Source organism: Rhinolophus sinicus, chromosome 14 (assembly GCF_057876585.1).
Source record: "Rhinolophus sinicus isolate RSI-liver-muscle chromosome 14, RSI-T2T, whole genome shotgun sequence".
Taxonomy (NCBI): domain Eukaryota; kingdom Metazoa; phylum Chordata; class Mammalia; order Chiroptera; family Rhinolophidae; genus Rhinolophus; species Rhinolophus sinicus.
In genome coordinates, this window is record NC_142514.1 from 52,004,870 (window position 1) to 52,024,893 (window position 20,024).

Here is a 20,024-nt window from a genome sequence, read left to right on the forward strand (position 1 = left end):
TACTAAGAAACAGAAAGAGGGTTGACTTTTGGAATTTTTGTCATTATTGTTTTGCTTCAGAATACATATTTTTATATCTCAAAGTATGTATGGGTTCCCTCAGTGTTAAATTCCTCCCTCTTCTCACACTGAAGGTGGGTTGGAGCTGAATGTACCTACTACTTTCTGGCCTCCAGATAGTCTCTTAAGAATGCTGTCCTTTCTGATCTGCACAGTGCAACTCACTCATCTTTAATTCATTGACTTTTCAGTATCAGTGTCCTACCTTTGTTATGTATTCCCCCCCCCCCCCCCAAAAAAAAAAAATAAAGCAGGAGGTGTAACAGATGGTGTCCCTGTTAAAGGGTAAGATCCTAGACGGACCAAGAAAGATCCTTCTTTCTTTGGGTGGCTTTGTAAAGTGCCTGCCTGCATGGCACTCTGGTGGACACATCTCTCCGATGGGACTTAACGATCCCGGAGCTAGAGGACTCCTAGCACTAGACTCACTTTCTTAGAAATTCACTATGTACTGAAAAGTGAACGGGTCTTACACAGAAATCTACATTTTGTACAGTTAGGCTAAAACATCAACACGTTACCCTCTCCTTGTGCTGCAGTGCGTTAGTAAACCTGGGGTGCAGTGTAGGAGGATTAGTGGAAATAAGATCTGAAGTGTCCATCTGAAAGACCTACAGAAGAGTTTCTCAGGAATGACATCTGGGGGAGGCTGAGGTATGCTCTTGAGTTTTTCAGTCTGAGATGTGTTTCAGTCTGAGCATGCTTTTCTCCTCAGGGGCAACTCGTACCCATGTGACCCAGCGCAGGAATGGGCAGACTGGAGAAGCTGATACAAGCTGGCTGAGTGAGTGAATGAAAGACTCAGTGAGCTGAGTAATAACTAGAATTGATGGGGAAACTGCGGTCTAGTGATATGAGCACCTGACAGGAAGCAGAAAAGTGCATCCAAGTGTTAGCCCCCCAAAGCCTTGGAGCCGTGCTGATATTTCTCAACTCAGTTTCCTTGCATGTGAAAGGAGGTGGTCTGAATTTGTTTCTCTTGAAAGGCTCTCAGTTCTTGGAAAGGAAGTGTTTTTCACTCTTTATCAGCCTCTGACTCCTTGACTATGTGACCCAAAGGGCTTAGGAGCAAGCGTGTGGGATCCAGAACTCAGACTACTTAGACCATATACCAAAGGCTGCTCTGTTCCTCACACCACCCTGCTAACTGCAGCTGCCCTTCTCTCTGCTAGCCTGGACCATCACTGCTTAGCCTGCCATTCCCTACTTAAAGCCATTTCACAAACATGTAAATCAACACAGACAAGGATTTCCCTTCACATTACTTTATAAACTTAACATGAGAGTAAGGAGTGTTGCATTCACTGTGACTATAGTCTGTCCAGTTTAATATTCTGCTGGTGCTAGTGCCAAGCGACCTTTACTGGAAAGGGATGAGAGGCATTCTGAATAATATGCATGCCCAAAATGTGGACACTGTCATCTCCAACTTCCATCCCTTATTATAGTTAACAACTAATTGTTGAAACATGCACTGCGGTAAGGTCTATAAGCCTTAATTTTTTTCAGCTAAAACCTCTTCTTGGATATCCTTACATTTTTTATTCCTATTTGTACTGTGGTCAGTAAAATCCATTTAAAAGATATGTCTGTGTCTACTCTTTGTCTACACTTTAGAGTCTTTACTGGCTTGGAGGTTGAGAGTCTGGAGAACAGGAAATGGGAGGGTCTGGGACATGAAGATTAAAAGGATGTGGTCTCTCTTTCAAGGAGCTAGCAGTTCAGTAGAGGAGCTAGAAGAATGGACAGCTGACTATAACACAAGTCAAGCAGTGAGAAGTAATCACGGAGGCATGTATAAGGTATTATGGACGCACTAGAGAGGGAGTTGTTAATTCTAAATCGGGCGTCAGGAAAGAATTCTTAAGCAGCTGTCATTTGAGCTGGACCTTAATGAATGAGTAGAATTTTTTTCAATTAAGAAGAACATTCAAGCAAAGAAAACAGTAGGAACAGAATCATGAAAGTGCATAATCTGTTTGGGGAAAGCATTCCCAAAAGGCTGGGATCAGTGTTGGCAGGTAAACCTGGAAAAGTGGGTTGGGACCAGCTAGGACTGAGAGCTTTGAATAAGTGAACACATTCAGGCTTTGTACAGTGGGCACTGGGGACACATCCAAGAGTTTTAAGGATACTGCTATTACCTCCACTCTCCCAGGGAGAAAACTGAGGTTTAGAAGTGGTCGGAAACTCACTCTCACGCAAGTGTGGAGATGGCAGCTGAGCTCAAGTTTACCTCCAAAGTCCAAACACTACACTTAGGGTTTTTTTTTTTAAAGATATAATTGACACATAATATTGCTTCGGGTGTACAACATAATAAGCGTAGTTAACATCTGTTCAAAAAAAGAGACAACAGGCCCCAATGGAGTCACTTGTGTTAAGCTGCAAGTCAACAAACCAAGACATCATAGTCAACCTAATTGCAGTTTCAGCCTCTCCCAGGAATGTAACCTTTAACCAGTCTATCTGGAATTATCTGGTCAGCACTAGTGAGCTAATCCACCAGCTAGATCCTTTGCCTCCTGCTAAAAGATGACCTTGTCTGAAACCATTCACCCTTTGATAATAATTTCTGTTTCTTGCCCCCTTTCAGCCTATAAAGTCCTTTCATCTCCAGCTCCTCGGAGCTCTTTTCTGTCTGCTAAAGGGGATGCTGCCTGATTGTCAGGCAGGGAGGCATGCGGGGTCTCTGGTCCCGCTCCCTACCTAAGAACGCAGGATATGATGAGGCCAAAAAGGAACACCCACGGAGCCATAGATAGGGGAGTCATACCACTATAGTCTCGCTGGTGGCTGGGTTGGAAACACAGGAAACAGGAGCCACACTGTCCGCAACCCACCGTCCTAACTGCAATCCACACTTGCCAGCCACCATCTTCTTGCTAGCCCCTATTTTCTGCTAGCGTAGCCACGGCAGTTATATTCATGGCCAGTGGCTCACTGGTTACAGCTGACGGCCAACTAGCCACAGCTGATGGCCATCCAATCACAGTTGATGGCCATTTACTACCTGAGCCAGCACCTTTCCACATGATGGCGAGAGCCTGGAAACTGCACTCCTGGCTCTGTCCCCACACTGATTCATGAATCATTAAATAAAGCCTGTGAGATCTTTAAAAATTTCTCAGTTGACTTGTTTTTAACATATCCATCACCACAGTTAAAAATTGTTTTCTTGTGATAAGAACTTTTAAGTCCTACTCTCTTAGCAACTTTCAAATATATAATACAGTATTATTAACAATAAGTCACTGTGCTGTACCTTACATCTTTATGACTTATTTATTTTATAATTGGAAGTTTCTACACACCTAATCTCAGTCTTAATTTTTTAATCTATAATGCGAGAATAATAACAATACTTCCCTAACCTATCTAAAAGGTTTGATCAAATAAATCTATAGATGTTAAAAGGCTTTAGAAATTATAAAAATAATTCGTTTGATTATCAGTATTTTATTGTTTTATTATCACAATTATAACTAATAGTATTCCTGAAGGTAACATAAATGTAGTTTTGTAAAGGAAAATAGTGTTCTTTCATGTTAATATGGGCTATAAATTATTGAGTTCTTACTGTGCCTGGTACATATATTATTTTATTTCCTTTCACCACCCTATAAGACAGATATAATTATCTTTAATTTGTAGGTGAGTAAACACAGGCGGAAAGAGATTAGCAAACTGCCCAGTCACACAGCTCGTAAGTCAGGAACCAACCTTCAAATCTATGTCTTTAAGACTCCAAACTTTACATAAGGAAACTCACTGCCTTCTTATCAATGATGTTATAAACCTTTCAGGTTGCAGTGGCACGCTGAAATGATGTCTTCAGGAAGCAGTTAATGATGGTAGTAATTTCAACACTTGCAACAAGGATGTCATTGTCTGATTCTGTATTTCAAAGAGGTGACTATTTCTAACCCTGTTAAGGATCACGTTGGATAAATAAGTAGTATGTTTCCTTTAGGGTTGCTTTAACTGGAAAACATGACCAATATTCTGTTCCACCCTCTGAAATGAAATAATGTCTTTCTTTCAGAATAATTCCTCTGTTGATTAAAAACAAAACAAAATGAAAAACCCCACACTTCCTATTTATGTAATGGCATTGGTTCCTCATAGTTACTTCAAATTGTTAGAGCTTCCCTAAATATCTATTGAATCATTTGTTTCTATATTTTAAATTATATTTCTCTTTTTTCCTGGTCATAAAAATTAAAAAAACAAACAAACACATAAACTAAATAGGGTTGGTAATGTACAAAAATTGATGAATATTATTCATGTTATTTTATTCTTCTAAAATATATGTTTTATACATAGTAAAAGTGGTCATAAGCTGAGTTTGACCAAATTTATATTCTTGGCAGTCTTTCCTATTCAATGAAGACAATCTGATACTCCAGCTACTAAAGTCACTGGTAATAATGCCCACAAGATATTCTGATTTAATTGGAAAATAATTGTTGTTGCTCTTTTTTGTAACATTTTTGTTTTTTTCCTCTAAGTAGAGTTTTCAAAAAATGTTGTAAACTGTTAAGATGAACATAGACACTTTGAAAGGCAATCTTTGAGATTACATCCAATAACAACTCAGTTAATTCAGTTAATGTCACAGAAAGGGGTATATAAACCACACGTGAAGGGGTTTGAAGCAGAGCACTAAGATCAACAGCTAAATTCAGACAAATTTCTTTCTTTCACACCATTTCAAATATTGTTACCATTTCATGACTAGTTTGACACATAAAATCCTAGAATCATGAGTTGGAAGAAGCCTTGAAGAAAATGTTTGTATTCCTCCTTCTAAAGCAAACTTCCTAGTGATTTCCTAGTATTTGCTTGAAGATTTGTAGTGATACGAAACTCATTACTTCCTAAGGTGGGCCTTTCCACCTTAGACTATGTGGATTTGGCTTCTCTTTAGATTAGGTCAAAATCTTTCTCTTTGTAGTTTTTTCCCTATAAATCAGGGCAAATAGTGTAAATCTCTATTTCATGTCACACTCCTTCAAACTTTTGGGGAAATCCCATGATTCTTAGATGCAGCCAGGTTTGAGGAGAAACTTGCAAAGACAAGTGTTTAAAAGGATATTAAGACATTTACAATGCTTAACTTTGAGTGATGGAGTATATGGAATTTTTCTTTGGTCTTTGTGTTCTTCTGCATTGCTTGAATTTTATACATGAATATATATTCTAATTAGTATGAAAACAAAAAGTAGCACTATTTACCTTTTGGGGAAAATATTTAAGTCATAAATGTAATGAATGAAAATCGATACTTCCCCTGAAGAATCAGAGAATCTTAAATCTGGAATCTATGAATGATCAACTTCAGTCCCCCAGGACCTAGACCCACATGGTAGGGTCTCATTAAAGATGTGTGAATGACTAAATAAATCAAGCAGTCACTCATTTAATCAATGACCAAAAATCTATCAAAATCCAACACAAATAGTCTGATTCTCATTTATTTCTTGTAGATATAGTAATCACCAGAGATGTAACAGTTCCACTAAGGACTAAATTGTTATTGTTATCATTCCAAATACTGAAAAGAAAAATATCACTTCTATTGTAATTTAAACTGATTTAATGCCTCTTTTTATTGTTTTTCCCCAATGCATCACAGTGCAAAAATTCTCTGGTTGTTCTATTTATTAATGACTTCACAGTTAGAGAAAAGTAAATGACCTTAGGTTCCCCAGAAATAAATTATTGGTCTGCTTGGACCTTAGTAAATCTTTGAGAATTTTGCACAAGAAATGATGATGATGGTGATGATGATGATGAAGAAACTTGGCATGTATACCAAGTAGTTTGCATACATTATCTCTTCTACTATTTATAGCCATCCTATAAACTAAAAAATCATCATCCCCACAGTCCTTTGCACATGAGGAATTTGAGGTGGTGGGCATATGTTATACCAGTTTATATTAGAAAGTGGTGAGAAAACATTATTAACGAATTTGACCAGATCCTATTTGTTGTTTCTCAGACAAGAACTGCCATCCTGAGATTCACCTCTCTGCGTACATATGTTATTATTTATTTTTCTGGGTTCCACTTGAGGAAGTTGTTACAGGTACTTCAAAATACCTCTACTGGGTTCCTCAAAAAATTAAAAATAGAATTACCATATGATCCAGTATCCTACATCTGGTTATATATCTGAAAGAAATGAAATCACTATCTTGAAGAGCTAAAAGCACCCCATGTTCATGACAGCATTCTTTATAATAGAAACAACCTAAGTGTTCACCGACAGATGAGTTGATAAGAAAATGTGAGATAGGGGCGGCCGGTTAGCTCAGTTGGTTAGAGCCTGGTGTTAATAACCAAGGTTGCGGTTTGAGTCCCACATCGGCTACTGTGAGCTGAGCCCTACTTAAAAAAAAAAAAAAAAGAAAGAAAGAAAGAAAGAAAGAAAGAAAGAAAGAAAGAAAGAAAAAAAGAAAACGTGAGATATGTATAATAAAATATTATTTAGCCATAAAAAAAAATCCTGCCATTTGCAACAACATGAATGGATCTTGAGAGCATTGTGCTAAGTGAAATAAGACAGAGAAAATACTGTATGATCTCACATTTATGTGAATCTAAAGAAAGCAAACTCATAAAACAGAAAACAAACTGGTGGTTGCCAGAGGTGGGGGGTGAGGGACATAGGTGATGGTGGTGGTCAAAAGGTACAAACTTGCAGATATAAGGTAAGTTCTGGGAAATGTAACATACAGCACAGTAACTATAGTTGGCAATACTGTCTTTATACAGTCATGAGCCACTTAATGACAGGGATACATTTTGAAAAACGTATCGTTAAGCAATTTAGTCATTGTGTGAACATCACAGAGTGCACTTACACAAAGGTAGGTGGTACAGCCTACGACACCCCCTGGCCATATGGTACAGCCTATTTCTCTTAGGCTACAAACCTGTACGTAGCATGTTTCTTACTGTATTGTAGGCAGTTGTAACACAACAGTAAGTCCTTGGGTATCTAAACATGAGAGGTACAGTAAAACACAGTATAAAGACTAAAACATGGTACACATGTATAGGACACCTATCTGAAAGGATCTTGCAGGAATATAAGTTGCTCTGGGTGAGGCAGTGCGTGGGGAGTGAATGTGAAAGCTAGGACATGATGTACACTGCTGCAGACTTTATAAACACTGCACACCTAGGCTACACTAAATTTATAAAACAGCATGAGATTAAATCAAGCACAAGAGAAAATGATGCAATCAAGGGACACAAAATATGAGGCTGCTGCTTTACAGCAATACTGTTTTATAGCAATAAGTAGAAAGAGAACACTCAATTATAAAATACTGATTAAAAGTATAGTATAGTAAATACATAAACCAATAACATAGCCATTTATTATCATTACCAAGTATTACGTACTATATACATAATTGTACGTGCTATATTTTTATAGAAAGGGCAATGCAGTAGGCTTGTTTATACCAGCACACCATAAATATGTCAGTAATACATTATGCTACACTGTTAAACGGCTACCACATCACTAAGCAACAGGAATTTTTCAGCTCCATTACAATCTTATGGGACCACTGTTTTTTATGTGGTCCATCTTTTCCCGAAACATAGTTGTATGGCACGCGACTATATTTGAGAGTTGCTAAGAAAGCAAATCTTAAAAGTTCTCATCACATGAAAAAAAATATTGTAACTATGTGAAGTAATGGATGCTAACTAGACTTATTGTGGTGATCATTTTGCAATATATACATATATCAAATCGTTCAGTTGTACAACTTTAATACAGTGCTCTATTTCAATTAATCTCAATAAAACTGGAAAATGAATGAATGAATCAATGAATAAAACAAAATGCCTCTTTTGTGCTACTGGAATCATTTCTTAATCTTATAAAGACATACACTTAAGCCAGAAACCTAACTTAATTAAATGTCTTTATTTTGCTGTTTGTTATTAGTTGTTCTTCTTATGAGTTGTTCTACATCCTTACTTTTTACCCTAAGTCTTGAGAAGTTTGGATAAAATTTGTATGCTTGTGAAGACATTCAACCTCAGTTGGAAACTGAGCCAACTTATGTCTTCCAAGCTTGACTTTAATATTAATGATAATTTATAATGACATAATAACAGCCATTTATTGAGTATTTGTTATGTGCCAGGCACTAGATGAGCATTTGTATGCATTATTTCATTGAATGTTTGTAATAAATTTAACTTTAGATATAATTATCTTCATTTATAGCTAAAGAAAATGAGGTTTAGAAAGATTGTCAGCTTGATTAAAATCAGCCTACTAATAAATAAACAGAACTAAGCTGTCCCACCAAATTTAGTCTAATTTTAGTTCCCATCCTCTCAAACACAATGATATGTTTTGGTCTCCCAACATAATATTAAGGAATTAGTACAGAGGTTGGGATGTCTCTTCCACGTTGCCAATATGGTTTATGGATTCCTCAAGCAATTAATAGTGCTGTTGTGGCTACTATACCACTACTAACACAACATCAGTAACAATGCCTCTTGCGTATTTACTGTACCCACTACTCTTCTCGTATATTTATATCATTAATCCTCAGAGTACCTTATAAAGTAAGTGCAAAAATTCCAAGTCTTCATATAAGGATATAAAAATCTTAGAGAATTTAAGGAATTACTTTCAAGTTCCACAGCTATTGTCTTAAAGTTTGATCCCATATCTGACTCCAAAACACATATTTCCATCCTGCTGAAGGTAAAATGACCATGACACTTCTCATCCGAAAAAAGAGCCTACTAATCTAGTTGGCATCCTAGTTTCCTCTTGCCTTTCTCCAAAGATGTCCCTCTTTCCTTTTCAAATGGTTGTGTTGAGCAATAGAGAAAGATAGTTCCTACGTTTGAGTGGACCATCCTCCATCTGATGAAATGGAGAATGGTGTCTCCCATTAAGAAATTTCAAGCAATGTAATCATTGTTATTTAAAATTTTTTTCTGAACCCATTCTTTTATTAAAACTTACTCTAATTCAATGATGTCCATAAATTACATTATTTTAAAAATTATGTTATTATTAATAAACCATTATAAAGATCTCCGGGTTCCATATCTAATGCAAATTATACCAAAGTTGGTAGGCAGGAGGGACTTCATCTTTCAAACATTTTCCCTAAGCAATGACTCATTTGATTTGGTTTAAATAACTCCAGATTAGTAAAAAAATAAAAATAAATAAATAAATAAATAGATATTTATATATAATTAGGTTGCACCCATTCTGAGTAAACTGATTCCTGAGATACCTGACAACTGTTGGCTATTATTGCAAATATATTGAAATGCCAAAAGATAATGTGCAAAATGAGACCAAAGATAAACTCCAAGGTGTACCTTTTTTTTTTTTTAAGTTATACAGGTATGACTGAGTAGGTTGCCTTTTAAAGTTATTTAGTGATAACAATAGAATTCAAGCATTGGAGATGCTGAGATTTTATTCCCGTGGGCAGAATGTTCTGTGCTGTTCTAATCAGACTGACTAATTCTGAGCAAATCAGAGCAGCCAGGTGAAGAGAAAACTAGTGAATGAATAAAAAAAAAAAATGTCCAATACAGCAAACAGACTTTTTTTTAAATAATAATGATGATAGAAAACATTAGGAATTTTTTATTAATTATTGGGGAATATTGGGGAACAGTGTGTTTTTCCCAGGATGTCAAGTTGTTTTCAATCTAGTTGTGGAGGGCACAGTTCACTGGCCCATGTGGGACTTGAACTGGCGACCTTGGCGTTATGAGCACTAGTGCTCCAACCAATGAGCCAACCAGCCGTCGACTTGCGGCTCAGCTCCAAGCTCAAGCCATTGTTTTCAATCTACTGGTGGAGGGTGCAGTTCACTGGCCCATGTGGGAATCAAACCGGCAACCTTGTTAAGAGCTCATGCTCTAACCAACTGAGCCATCCGGCCACCCGTCAAACAGATGTTTCTTGCTAGCAACAAGAAAAGACAGACTCCAAAACAGGACACAGGAATTTTTCTCTTTCTTACAAACAAAATATGCTCCACTCCGAAATTGCATTGTATTTTGCAGGAAGAAGAACAAATTTCAAAATTAATCAGGAAGAATCGATAAACAGAATGGTTTCACTGCTGACAAAGGGCCTGCCCTTCCTCTCTTCTGTCCAGTAGCTTACAGCTTCTTCTAGGAGTTTCTCCGTAATTAGGAAGCAAGAGTACTTTTGCTTTTCAGCTTCTCAGTAAACCTGCTCTTGAGTTACCTTACAAGCAGGAGAGGAAGTGTAAACGAAAATACAATAAAGAAACAAAAACCAAAGGGCTAAAAAAGATGCACACTTAGTAACTCAAATTGTGATTAAACTCTTAGCTTTCAGGAAAACCCAGAGGCCTGGCAGGAAGTGGGAGTGCAGCCTTTCTGTGCAACCATTTGCTTGCAAGGTAGCTAATACTCTCCACTACAGAAGCGGCCCTGCAAGGGACAAGGAAGGGTCTGAATGTTTGCAGTACTGTGCACGCACTCAGATTGGACATAGGGACTTTCGATTTTTGCTGAGAAACTTGTTGGCTGAATCTAATCGGTACAGTTGGAAAAGCTGCCTCCCCACTACCACCCATGATTGTTTCTAGCTGTTGGAAAATGTTCAGGTATCATAATATGTCAAAGCCTTTCTTTCATGGAGCCTTACAGGAGCCCTCAAAGATAAATTTGAAGCTTCAGAAAATAATCAGAGTAGTAATTCTTTGCTCAGGGGTTACACAACGTATATATTCTAACCTGAAATCAGGTGTGAACCCCAGCTTCTTTTCTCGCTAATTCTGTGGACTCAGCCAAGTTACTTATCCTCCCTGAGCCTCAGTCTTCTCACCTGGAAAGTGGTGATAATAATACCTACATCTACCTAGTGACATTGGCATGAGAATTTGATAACATATGTAAAGTTCTGGGGCTCACTATTGTTATTATCGTTAGTTTTTATTTAAAACCATTCTCTTTCTAGGAATTTGGTTCCTTACATTTTTTTTTTCTACTAAAAAGCTAGTTTTAAAGCAGATGTGGTCAAAATAAGTGAATAATTCAAGAAATAATTCAAGACACGGGATGTAGGAAAGAGGAACTCTAATAAAAGAGAGGCAATAGGATGAATAGCAGAGAAACCTGGGGGAAATGTTGGACTTTAAAGAGGGTAAAAATTATCTGATAGGTTTTGGCACTTGGAAAACTGTAAAGATTTAGCATTCGCATGAAGAAAGCATAAGAGATTCAACTAAAGTTAACTCTGGAAAAAAAGAAAAATGTGTCCAAGGCAGGAAACGTGATCCCAGTGTTACTGATACTGCAGGGAAGGGTATTTACATTATCATAAAAATGCAATTATTGAATACTGATCTAACAAAAACTGTATTATAACTACCTATAATGAGAGAATGAGTGAGGAGAGAGCTAAATCCAGCAAAACAGAAAATCAACATATAGTAATGTCTGAAATTGATGAAACAACAGACAGCAACATAAGTGTGTTATTTAGAAGCATGATGACATGTGCTGGAAGAAATGTAAAAAAAGCTGAAAGTAGTGGCGGTAGAGTTAGAATGAAGAGTGTGGGTTCCATGATAAGCTTTTAGCACTATTTGACTTTTTGAAGGTATGTACATAATGTTATGATTAAAAAATAAAACTTACTAAGAAAAGAAATACACATTTGAGATATAACGGACATACACACACACATTGATAAGCTGAAGTATATGAAAATGTACATAATCTAATCTTTTGTATGATATTTCCTGAGCCAAAAATAAAGAAGTAAATAAGATCCGTCAGCTAACAACAAAAAGTATAGGATTTTGTAGTTTGGATGAGAAGCAAAGACAAATGAGGTAGAAAAACTTAACAAATGGAAGGCATAGTCCCTGGATTCAAGGATCTTGCAATTTGGTTGAGAAAAGAGAACAATCACACAGTAGAGGGGGAATGGGGACCTAAAAATTGTTTTTAAAGAAAAAAGAACAGAAACATTTTACGGGCCTTGCTCTGAGCTATTTGTCAAGATTCAGAAGAAAAAACTTGTCTGTGTTTAGCTGACAAGATGAGCTGCATGACATTCCAGAGAAAAAGGAGTCGTGTTTTTCTGTTTGTTTTTTTCCGGTTAGAAAGATACCATACAGACCAACCCTTGATTGTACAGATGAGGCAACTAAACCTAAAAGAAGCTATGTATCTTTCCCTATGTGGAACCAGAACCAATCTTCTGATATCACTTGCATGTTCTGATGAATGCCTAGTACTCAATTATTAGCAAGACTGTACCATAGTCGTTAGAAAAAAATCAAAATTAATTTTTAGTGCTATTCCATTAATGAAATGAGGATAATAAAATTCGGTTAACCATTAACTTGTAACTTGTATAATGCTTTCAAAAGTGTCCTTGTCTTCATTGTTTAATTTAATCCCAATAATCCTGCGCTGATGAGAAAATTCAAGTCCAGTGAGGTTTTACTGACTTGTCAAGGGCAAATAACCAAATAGCAAATCAGATAATTGGACATACGTGATGTGACTCCTTGTCCAATTCTGGAAGTTTTTCTCTTTCATTATGACTCAATGCTTTAGAGAGCATTTGGGTGAAATGACTGGGTTTTAAAAATACTTTAAAATATTTTAAATTAAACATACAATCTCTTAATAATGGTCAAATATTAACAAAATTAATTATTTCAGCTGTCAATGATAATTCTGTTGAGGGAAAGTAGCAGGAATATTCAAAATGACCATGGTGGGAGAAACTCTGGGATAAGGATAAGAGCCATGCATGTCTAATTAAGGCTGCATAACATTTAAAGCAGTGGTTCCCCTTCAGAGCTTGGCAATAAGTCAATATTATTTCTCCAAAATTTTTCAAGTAAAAATTTTGTCCAAGTAAAAAAATTTTGTCCAAGTAAAAATATGTTTTCAAGTAAAAATTTTGTCACTGCAATTGTTAAAAATAAAGGTGTTAGGCAAAAAAAGAAAAAGAAAAAGAAATGAAAAATTAATGGCTAAGAAATGTTGAAAAATAACAAAGCATAATTGCTTCTCCTCTAAAAATGGCTTTTCTTTTTCTTTTTTTTTTTTAATTAAAGTTTATTTGGGTGACAATTGTTGGTTACATAGATTTCAGGTGTACAATTCTGTACTACATCATCTATAAATCCCATTGTGTGTTCACCACCCAGTCAGTTCTGCTTTCATCACCATATATTTGATCCCCTTTACCTTCATCTACCACCCCCCTTCCCCCTTCCCCTCTGGTAACCACTAAACTATTGTCTGTGTCTACGAGTTTTTGTTTCTCATTTGTTTGTCTTGTTCTTTTGTTGCTTTTGGTTTATAAACCACATATCAGTGAAATCGTATGGTTCTCTGCTTTTTCTGTCTGACTTATTTCGCTAAGTTCTCACAAATGGTCCTATTTCATCTTTTCTTACCGCCGAATAGTATTCCATTGTGTATATATACCACAACTTCTTTACCCATTCATCTATCTAAGGACATTTTGATTGTTTTCATGTCTTGGCCACCATAAATAAAGCTGCAATGAACATTGGAGCACACTTGTCTTTATGGATAAATGTTTTCAGATTTTTGGGGTAGATACCCAGGAGAGGGATTGCTGGGTCATATCGTAAATTCTATTCATAATTTTTTGAGGAACCTCCACACTGCCTTCCATGGCGGCTGCACCAGTCTGCATTCCCACCAACAGTGTATGAGGGTTCCTTTTTCTCCACAGCCTCTCCAACACTTGTTAGTATTTGTCTTGTTGATGATAGCCATTCTAACTGGGGTGAGGTGATATCTCATTGTGGTTTTGATTTGCATTTCTCTGATGATTAGTGATGTTGAGCATTTTTTCATATGTCTATTTGCCATTTGTATGTCCTCTTTGGAGAAATGTCTCTTCAGGTCCTCTGCCCATTTTTCAATTGGGTTGTTTGTTTTTTTGTTGTTGAGTTGTATGAGTTCCTTGTATATTTTGGATATTAGCCTTTTATTGGAGAAACTGTTTGCAAAAATCTCCCATTCAGTTGGTTGCCTCTTTATTTTGTCGATGGTTTCTTTAGTTGTGCAGAAGCTTTTAAGTTTGATATAGTCCCATTCATTTATTTTAGCTTTTACTTCCTTTGCAGTCAAATTCATAAAATGCTCCTTGAACCCAAGGTCCATAAGTTTAGCACCTATGTTTCCTTCTATGCAGTTTATTGTTTCAGGTCTTATGTTTAAGTCTTTGATCCATAAAAATGGCTTTTCATAGATCTTCTAAGAAGAGTCCAAACCATTGACTCATGAAAATCAAACTGCAATTTCATGCACACCTTGTATAGCTGTCCAGTTTATGTACACACATTCAGAATGTTGGATGCTTTGGTATCAAAGAGTTGTTTCCAATAGACAAAACCTTTAGTACTCAAAGATCTCATTTCCATCTTCCTCAATAAGGCAAGAGAAATGCAAAGACAAATGTCATTAATTGCTCCAGACTTCTCCCTCTAGAGAAATAAAAACTATAAACATCAATACAGCATTCTACTAAGAGCTGTTAAGTGTTGGCTTAAAGCATCATTAATTTTACATTTGTAAGGTCTGTAAGTGTATGCCTTGCATTCTCACTGAAGGAAAAATCAATAAGCTCATCCTTGCTGCATTCATTCTAAACAGCAATGTAAAGGTGTAGTGCATGCAACAGTGTAAATATATGTTTCCATATATCCATGTAACAGAAAGTTACATTCTAACTGTTTAGTTGGGTTTGTGTATAGTGAATTGTATTTTTTCCAAGTGGAGTGATTTTTTTAATTGACTTTTGAATAGCTTCATTTTAAATCTTTCTTGCTGGGTCAGCACAAGTCAAAAACTGAAACATGGTCTTTGTTGTAAGATGGCTGTGTCATTGGATAACTTGTAAATTTTTCTTACAAAATGGTCCTTTCACTTTAGACCTGTTTTTGGAGAATATTGCTCCTCTTCTGGTTGGGATTGTGTTGTTTCTTTTCCGCACATGATAGCAATTTTTAAAAATGATTGTAGGTCTGTTTAATAATTATACCCGATTATGTTGATTTACTATTATGGGAATATAGTGAAATGTCAAGGAATTTTGGCATTCACAAGGAAACAATTATGTTGACTTAGCTCCAGTTTTAGATTTTAGCTTTCTAACCAAACATGGAAACTTGCGAAATTCCTGGAATCACAATGACTCTCTCACAAGTGAGACTTCTTACCCTGTGTCCATAAATTTCCAAGACTTCCAAAGTCAGACTTCAGGAGGGCTATACCATCTCTAACACTGTGTAAAAATTCTCTGTGCTTTTTGGGAAGAGGCAATTCATACCTTTCATCAGCTCATCAGATGGCTCTCTGATCCCAAAATGATTGAGAACCAGTGTTCTACCTGGTATAAAAGACCTCAACTGGTGGCAGTGGTTTCAGAATTATTTTCTTCCCATGTCCTTTTCAGAATCATATCCAGATAACCTTGTATATTATATTCAAAGCCTTTTTGTTTAATTGCATAAGGATTTAGGCATAAACACTGATTATCCATAGTCCTTTCTTACTTGGCCTCAGAAATTTACAGACTAATGAATACGCTTGCTCTAATTTTATTTTTAGGTCATATTTAGGGTTTAAGTTTTCTGCTTCCCATTCCATACAAAGCAGAGTTTAAGTGTCAGTTATAGAGCTCATGAGTTGAATTCTGTCATCAGCGTGTACGGTATGTAATAGCCCTATACTGGAGATACTACAGACTGGCATGAACTGAGAAAGGCACAAACCAATAGAGACCTTTACGCCAAATTTGAGCACACTTTGATAAAAATCCTTCAGATTAAATAAAGCTGCTACAGCTCTGTTACACGTATCAAATGTGCAAAAATCCCGTTAAAGACAGAGTTTGGTAAACTTCTTTTCTCTTACTAAGGCACCTGTGCAGAAATGCAAACTTAATTAAGAGGAATTATAACAGATTTTTTAAAGTCCTGGGAGAAATGTATTCACTCTCTTTCAATATACCTTTGAGAGATATATAACCCTAGGGTCTCTTATCATGAACAAAATAGGGATTGGATGAAACAATAGAAAGATGATACTTTCTAAGAAATTGTACCCCTTCCTCTATGAATAGGTTTATGTGATTATGGAAGTGGATCAGGGCCTGTGGTGATCCAGGCATTGTTGGAGTGGCACTGCCACATTTTTGTGCAGGCTACTGCCTCGGGAAACGCCAGGAGGGTGCCTGTCAGGACCCACATCCCACAGATGGCCTTGTCCTGACATAGAGCACCCTCTTGGTGGCCAGAGCCCTTGCTCTAAGACAGAGGTTCTCCAGGGGGAATAATTATGTCCCCAATGTACATTTGGCAATGTCTGGTGACATTTTTGATGGTCACAACTAGAGGTATTATTGGCAGTGGATAGAAGTCATAGGTGCTGCTAACAGCCTACAATGCGCAGGACAGCCCCCAACAACAAAGAATTATTCGGCCTGATGTGTCAATAATGCTGAGGTTAAGAAATCCTGCTCTAAGGCCATGCCACTTTTGCCGACGCTGTAAGGTTACAGAGATAGGCTCTATTGAAAACCATACTTCCCACAGGGCCACTAGAAGTGGAAACTGTAGTGCTTTGGGCAGCACGTGAAGTGAAAAAGTATCCTGAAATGCCCTCCCCTTTCTGGTTAACACCTACCCCTTTCTTCAAAATGCAGATGAAATGTCACTTCCTACAGGACACCGTTTCCTATTTTAGCATCACCTCCCCACATGCTCTCATAGTACCATATGCTTACTCGAATCACAGCTCTGATCAAATTATATCTTATTCCCCTACTAGATTATAAATCTGTTGAAAGTTGGGTGTGTTTTGTTTTGTTTTGTCTTGTAATCTTTATGTCTTGACACATACCAGAATGCTTGGTACATATGGGTACATAACAAATACATGTTGAAGGAAAGAATAAGCCTAGTAGACAGGCTTGGATTCTGAGTACCCACCCTCCAAACTGGATTTACCCAAGACTGTTTTAGGGGAGCACAATGGCCCCCAAAGATATCTGACCCCGTACCCCCCAAGAACATAAAACTAGGCAATGTCTCATTTCATGGCATGAGGTTCACAAGCAGTGTGGTGGACATTTCTGGCGGACTGAAAGGTAGTCATATTTGTGTTTACCTGAAATGCTACGGAGCAAAAAATGTAGAGATGATAATATCTGGTTGAAGGCTTAGGACAGAGCTCTCCCTAAATGCCCATTATTAGGGGAAAGGAAGGCAAACTCAACATGCTGCTTTTAATGAGCTTGGTTTCTCAATCTACATTCTACAAACTCCTTTAACTGAAGAAGGAAGAGGTAGGGAGACCTGAATGAGCATATGAAATGGGGTAGTGGGGCAACCCAACATTTATCTCTACTAGTAATCAGTTCATACCAACACCCAGGTACAAGACTGTTAAAGGCTCTGACTACATGTAAGGGCAATTCTTATGTGGACTGCCTGTAGATTACACTAGGATCCACAAGAAAGAGGGACAACTAAGTTTAGAATAATTTATAAATGTGCTTTTGTATTAAAAACAAAAATTCTGGTATTATAACATGGCTAAGTACCATGCTGAAAACAGGAAAAAAAGCACCTCTCAGATGTATAGCACATCAATAATAATTTGAACTGTATGTGATTATGGAATACAAAACAAAATGATTTAATTGTTCCAGATAGCACTGCATCGTGCTCTTATTTTGACAAAGCTCTTCAAACAGGATTTCAGCAAAATATTTAATATAACTACAAGTATAAAGTTCCTGACGTTAGTTGGCATCAGGAAGAAAAGACAGGGACATTTCAGAACATTCAACTTTATTTTGCATTGACACACACAACATAAATAATATACATTTATTAAATACACAGACTAGCTATGACCTGAGTGCCATCAAAATTCTGATGTGCTTTTCAGAGTCTCTTTGATTCTTTGTCTCCACAATATTGAAGACCAGCCTTTAAAACATACTGGATGATGTAGTTAAATATACTTAAGGTAACTTCCCAAAAAACTTTACATAGAAGTGACAAAAGTATACTTTTCCACTTAACCAAGTGTGTAGAGATGGGATGCTGAGTAGGCGAGGTGGGCAGAAATATGCTTTCTATACTGAGTTGGCATTACTGACTGAAGTGCCAATGATTTCAGTTCTTACTTAGACGCACTACATAAATAGTCCTTATTTTCATTTGTTGTAAACAGATCAAGATAATTATTGCTTAGTTTTAATTTGTTTGTTTAAAGAGATGCTCAACTTTATGCTACTTGTACAAAACCATTTGGTGAAAGAAGAGGGAGAAGAGTGTTTAGCAGTCAGTGATGCCTTGAGTGAGCTTAACACCTGCTCTTACAAAAAAGAACACTGGCTACTCCACACTTTATCCTAGAACGCTTACGTGTATAAAGATAAATGTGGTCCCTCCCTCTTTGCTTCTGTGGAATGGCCTAAAAGGATGAAGATTTCTAACAGGGTTGGAAATGTACAGGTTTTCCCCCATATTTTCCTATGTTCTCTATCCCACCTCCATGCCTACTCCACATAAGTATCCTTTCAAAAGGTGGAAAAACATTAAATTGTATCAGTAAGTCATATACATTTTCTCTGCTTAACATTGCAGGAACTAAAAGCTATATAAAGAAATTCTTTTCGAGTAACTGTTCAAGTTTGGTGATTAGCTAGCTTTTGGCTAGCTATCTGATTCACTTTAATTACAAGGCCAAAATATTCTAATTCTAAAGCAACTGACAAAAGAAATTAAGAGTTGCACATTTGAAAATAATTTCACAGGTGGAATCATCTTCAAAATGCTCAAAAAGCCTGAAAATGCTGATTTATTCCTGATGGTGATATCTTTTCTTATCTTCATTCCCATAATAAAATTGTTTCTTTCATCAAAGAGATTTATCAAAAAACAGACTCAGATCTGTTTAGGGTATTAGGGTATTAGCATATTAGAAATACGAGGCCATTCTCTTTCCTCTTAAAAAACAATCCCAGCTTCATCAATAGTAAATATTTCTGTTACTTTTTCTCCATGAGAAAATGAATAAATAGGTTGGAGGCAAGGGGCCTGGGGGGTAAAGTCATGTTCCTAAAGAAGAAATGTGTAATCCAGGAGGTATTTGGGCTGCTTATGATATGAAACTGATGTAATACTCCTAAAAATAAAATAATTTTCAGTCTCAATAAAAAAATGTGTGATATATAAATGAATATGGTATATGTCTGATTGAATTGTATTTCTAAAGAATCAAAATGTACTTGGCTTATGGTATGGTAATGTAATGATTTACAACTCAACTTGTATAAATTATAAGCCTTTAAATATAATCCTCATTTTAGGAATTATGAAATAGAGGATCTATAAAATAAAAATTGTGTGCTCTTTCATTCCTTAAAAGAGAACAGGGGTGAGTGAGAACAGATATGTTAAGTAGCATGTTTTGAAGATATCTTTCCATATGACTTGAAACTAATTGTTGATCTCTTTTTTAAAACAAAAAATATAATTCTAGACTTATTAAAGTCTTTCATAGAGATGTACAGTCTCAGTTTTCTCTTTGTCACTTTGAGAACAGTCACCCTACACTACCCTTTTTAAAATTTGTTCAGTTTTAGTCCATGTGAATTCAATCAAAAACGACATTCAGAGAAGACCTGTGCAAAATTTTAGTTGCTAACCATAGATATGAATTCATCATAAAATTAAAACCATTTCAGTTGGAGTAATTCAGATGAATATGAACTTTTGTATGAAATTAGTATCTATATAAATGATACCAATATAATGAAATTTTATTTTAAAATGTTCCCTACTTCTCTGCTTCATGCTTCACATGTAATCACCACCTGTTAGTGGGCT

The 20,024-nt window shown here is 36.5% G+C and overlaps 1 protein-coding gene across 2 annotated transcripts in view; it reads right to left on the bottom strand.

Annotated features, from left to right (window-relative positions):
• PTGER3 (prostaglandin E receptor 3) overlaps positions 1-20,024 on the bottom strand; it is an 87,558-nt gene that overhangs the window by 32,457 nt on the left and 35,077 nt on the right. The window lies entirely within an intron of this gene.